Here is a 6,000-nt window from a genome sequence, read left to right as displayed (position 1 = left end):
GGTCAATTAATAGTAGTCCAGAAATTGGGTTGCACTTCCTGTGAGTTTACAATGATGACAGTTGATCAGAAGTTTGATGGTGTTAGAATAGAAATTTGATGGCTGGCTGGTAGAAGTCCGACACCTATTGGTAGCCGAGCGGTGGTCAAGGAGGAGTCTGGTGACAAGACATCTCATAGATTTCTCTTCCTCTATTCTCTTTTTTTTCCTACTTCCTCCCCCTTTCATTGAAGAATGTTGGATCTATTTATAGTTTTCTTAGAGTGACATGACTAGCAAATTAGGAGAATATCAAGGACATATTGGGAGTATTTTTTATGAACGACTCATATTAATTCCCTCAATGAATGCTATTTATTGAGCATTTGAGTGTTTTAATGATGTTAGAATTCAAAGATATTGGGCTCGTTGGATTCGTCTCGTTGAGCCTCTCAATTCGACTATAAGCATGTCACATTTGAATACCATGTGGTCATCCAACTTATGCATTGAACATTCTAAATGTGTTTCAGGATATTGATTTGGATTTATTTGGGCTCGAATTGGATCAAATTTATTGTCATTAGGTTCGCCTCTTTGAGATGTTCAATTCTACTATAAGTTTGCTTAAATTGGAGTTCACATGACTCCGAATTTAATTTTTAAAAGATTCTAATTTAAAATTACTTTGAGATTCGTGTTTGAAGAAGCACTATCCTTTTGATTTTATTATTAATATAATTGAATTAATTTCAGTGGAGTTTTCTTCAAGTTAGAGCAAGGTGAGTGCCCTCGATAACCTCACTACTTATCCGCGCAGGTAAGCTTACTCGAGAGTGATGGTATTCCATTTAAAGCCCACCAGCCACCACCCACTCAACCAGTAACGCTAACGCCGACGCGTACCGTGTCGGTGGATGATATAATCACCGAATTCTTCCAAAATAAAATAAACCGACCCAACAGCAGCACGCGGAACGGATCCGGTTTCGCATACGGCGGCGGATGACATAGCCATTATCGAGCCCTTAAAAGTTCTCTCAGCTGCTTCTAAAAGATCATCACCGTCCATTTTTTCTACGTATGTATCTCGTCGTTTTCTTCCCATCAGGAATTTAGGATCCGGCGTTTTTTACTTTTTTTGTTATTTTGTTATTTTATTTGGAAAATTATTACATCCTCCAACCAAATGTAGAGGAGCGTTCGGTTTTAGACAAAAACGTGCCTATACCGTTCAAAAAAAAAAAGGTACACCTCGGTATAGGCACGTTTTTGCCTAAAACCGAACGCTCCTCTACATCCTTACACCGAACGAAATAAAAGTTCTTTTATTTGGGGAGAAAAATGGGAGCTTTACAGCTGTAGTACAATGTGAGAGAGTGTGGGCCCACAAAGGTCATCTATCGGACGATCGACAAGCACTATTTCAAAAAATGTATACTATATACATTTTTTAATTTGGTCCATCAAAATTCGGCCGATTTTTTTAGTAAAATAAATTCAATTTGAAAAATTATTAATTATGTGTGCTCCGACGGTTCTGCTGTGACTATAAAGTTTTTTTTTTTTAATTTTAGTTTAACTCTTTTTTTTTTTTTTTGGAAATATGAGGGTCAGCTAATGTTTATTAATTAAATATAGAGCATAAGAGTTAAGCTAATTATTTGTATGGTACAAAAAATTAACTAAATTTGATTAGTGAAAACTAAACAAAGGAGTAAAAGGTATTAGAATTGATGCATCACAAAAATTTGCCTTGATTGAGCTCAAATCTTGAGGCATATTTTTGTTGGCAACTTTTAAAATTAAACGTAGTATCATTCAAGTTCCAATTTCAACAAATTTATAGTTAAATTAAATGTCTTAGGCTGACAAACCAAGTGGCACCAAAGTCGGGTCAATCCGAGCTCGAATGGATTCAAATCAAGGGCTTAACGTATATTTGGAAGCTCCAAAGTATTAATTGGATAATAATGTATATTTGGAAGCTCCACCGTATTAATTGGATAACCAATTCAAATTCAAATATAGTATTATTATAGTCGAATCGAGCAACTCGACGAGATGAATCCAACAAGCGAAATATCACTTATTTCTGACATCATTAAGGCACTTAAATACTTGATAAATACTCTATGATCGTGAGAATCAGTATGAGTCATCTCATGGAACGTTCTGAATTTGCTCCCCGAATTTTCTCCATATTTACAGGGTATGTTATTATCAAAATCTATAAATAAGCACATTCTTTCCACATGAAGAGGGGGCTTGGATCATTGGAAGCTTGGACTTGGGTTAGAGATCAAGAGAGTTATAAGATTTGAAGAATCATTAATCTCCACCCTGACACCACTGCTGACGAACCCTCACTACCCGACCACCGTTGTTGAACCTCCATCGGATCAGATCTTTATCCAATCACCACTATTGGGTCTACCTATGACAACTGTTGCCCGACTACGGTCCTTTCGACCATTGTCGTATGTGGACTATAATCCCTCCGATCATTGTTGTCAATTGACTACGATCCCTCTAACCATCGTCGCTAGCTGGCTACATTCCCTCTGACTATCGTCCCTCAATCACATTCCATCCTACCTTAGTTGTCCAACTACGGTCCCTCCGACCTCAGTCGCATGACTACAGTCTCTCCGACCTCTTTTAGTCTACTACAATCCTACCAATCAAACGAATAAGCCAACATTATCTTAAGAATATATCTCATATCATTGGATTCTTCTAATCTCAACTATATAATTTGCTCTATATTTTTTATATTGAGCCAATGCATTCCTCCAATAAAAGGCATCATTTGTAATCAACAACAAAACTAGTTGATTCACTTCAACTGGGCAAGGCCGCATGATTTTTCTCTATTTTCAGGATTTTCACATAAAAATTAGGTCTCTCATAACTCTTGCACTCTTCTCTCATCTGTCTATGTATCCGATATTCATATAAAGCTAGAATCCTAAATTATATATCTCTCCACAACCACCACTGTTCGAGGACGCAACAAGAATAAAAAGAATGCAAATGCAGGGTCCCACACCTCATTAGGAATTGAAATTTCGGAAGTTTCTTTTAAAAGAAATATTAATATTAATTTAATTAGATAATAATATAAAATTAAAATAGTTTTAGAAGGAATAAATTGGCCACTTGTTTTTTTTTTTTTTACTAAAATTATATTTGAGGTTCTTACAATTTTTTGTTATATATTAAAATAATATTAATAAAAATTTTAATTTCTTTATTTATTTTAAAATTTAAAGTTAATTTTACTTATAAAATAAAATAAAAACTAATTATACAGTTTCTTACATTTAAGGATTTACTATTTTTTTTTTTACGTTCGTGATTTTATTTTTAATAGATATTTACACTTTTTTATTAACGGACTTATTTTTAATAACTTTATCTTTAAATATGTGTCATCAGATTTGTAATTGTTATCAATTCAATTTTTTTAATAATATAAGAAATTGCTCCTATTCTGTTGAAATGGATGGGATTTATCTTTTGAGTCTAATGTTTTTTTTAATCTTTTTTTTGTATTTAATTTTAGGTGTGGTTTAAAATCATAATTTTGTTGTAAATAAATGACTTATTAATTTTCAAACTTAAATGTTGGAATATGTCCAACAATAGAGATTGAATGAAAATATAGAACATATTGATAAATTGAGAATAAATTCTAAAAATATGAGAATTTTTTTGTGTAAAATAATTCAAAAAGGGGAAAAATCAATAGTCTAACTCATTTGAAATTATTTTACTTGTATGTGTCATATATTATAAAAAATCTCCTTCCTCATAATCTAAGAAGATATTAATACAATATAAGAGGCAACCTTCTAATAATGATGGAACACCTGAAGATATTAATACAATTGTTACGTCCTGGAGTATTCGCGGCGGTCAGTTTGACTGTAAGATCGCTGAAATCGGAGTTTATATGCTCCCGAAATTAATTTTTGAAGTTTCCAACTAGCTTTTGCCTCGAGATTCGTGCCCGATCAAGATAATTTTGCGATGTCGTATCAACAATATAAGAGGCAATTCTTAAAAATTTCTAACGATGACTGAACATTAAAAATTTCTCTTTAACATGTCTCAGGTAATGACCAAATGAGTAATGTCAGAGCATAAACAATAAAAGGTGGTCAACTTGGTTGCTCTCCTTGTAGGAATAGAGACCGAGAGACTAGGAAGAGTTTGATATCAAGAACTAGAGGACATATAATGTCAATCTTTAGTAGGCATTAGGTGATGATTGATAATGATTGTCAAAGGTCAAGTGTTATTAGGCAATCTAACTTGATCATTTTTTTATAATAGGAGACACCAAATTGCTAAGAAGGCTTGTGTCTAATGTCACTCTTTATTAGGTGATAGTTCATAGTGAACAAGAAATGTCATATGTTGGATAACATTGGGAGGTCTGACTCAGTAGTTTGTTTTTATAGGATTGGAGACTAGACAGTTGAGAAGGCTTAATTTAAATGATGATAGTTGGCAAACGTCAAACATGAATATTTGGTAATGATTATGACCATGATTGATGAGAAATGTTGAAGGTCAAGCGATGTTATGTTGTTTTAACTATTTTATTAGATATTATATTGAATAACCAAAAAGCTTACTCTAGTCATTAGTGGGAGATTTATTTTAAGCGTTAATATTTGATATGCATAAAAGTGTGATCAATGAGAAATGATAGATGTTGGATGATCTAACTCAATCATTCTTTTTTTAGTAGGGGGTGTAAAAATTACAAAGATTGCATATGACATCAATTGTTGATAATGTTAGACATTGTACTATTGTGGGCATCAAATAATAAATGATGGTCTGCAAAGAACATCATAGGTTGAGAGTTGTTAGTTAATCTAACTCAGTTGTTCTTCTTGTAAAAGAGGAGATCATACAACTAAGAAATATTATATTAGATGTTGGTGGCTGATAGACATCATACATATTTTTATGGTGTGTGTTGTGTAACAATCAATGTAGAATGTGAAAGTTTTGGCGGCATTAAGCTATCTAACTCTACTTTTGTTCTTATAAAAAGGGCAATATGATAATCATAAAAAATTTTATCAGATGGATGACATACTCAATATTGTCATATGTTAAGTGACAATTGATGAGGTATATCAGAGGAAGGGCAATGTCAAATGATTATCTCAATTATTGTTCTTAAAGAATAGGGTATCAAATAACCAAGAAGTCTTACAAATGATAATAATGACTTATAGATGTCACATGACACTATTTGGGTAAGCGTTGGATAATGATCGATAAAGAACATTAAATGTTCAAAAAAATTGAATAATTTGATTTGATCATTCTTCTTATAGGATTATAGATAAAATAATTGAGAAGACTTGCAACATCAATATTGATTGATGATCAATGTCTAGCTTTAGCAACATCAGCAATTGATGATTAGTTTTAAGTAGGGGCAACAATTAGTGTTGATGTTGATTCAGGGATGGAATGCAGTAGTGATTATATTGAGTGTTGGTTTGGTCGACAATCATTATTATAAGGCGGTAGACATAACTCTCAGGATTTTTTAACTTAGAGAATTCTCTCCATTAAAATTCCTCCTTGAATGTTTGGAGATATGATCTATTCATATATTCTTGGAGAGAGATTCCTGATCATTTTTTTCTTGAACCATGACACTTCATAAGATGATTTGAATTATCCACCTAATAATATGATATTATTTGAATATCTTGATGTCTTAATCACTTCTAAATTTAGTGATCATAAATTTGTTGGATACATTTCATCAAAAACACTCATTTTTCACTATAAGAGTATCAACTTTGGAGGACATTTGCTCTCCTATGCTTCGTTTGGAATAGCTTCCTTATTATTTTCTAAAGCGGCTTCTTAATAAAAAATTTCTTGTACTAGAAATTTTTTTATTATGAAACTGCTTTAAAAAGTTGTAAGAAAATTGTGTCAGACTTCAACTTCGTTTGAGATGACTTTTTTATTACTTCT

Source organism: Dendrobium catenatum, unplaced genomic scaffold, assembly GCF_001605985.2.
Source record: "Dendrobium catenatum unplaced genomic scaffold, ASM160598v2 fragScaff_scaffold_85, whole genome shotgun sequence".
Taxonomy (NCBI): Eukaryota; Viridiplantae; Streptophyta; class Magnoliopsida; order Asparagales; family Orchidaceae; genus Dendrobium; species Dendrobium catenatum.
Note: the sequence above shows the minus strand (reverse complement) of the source record.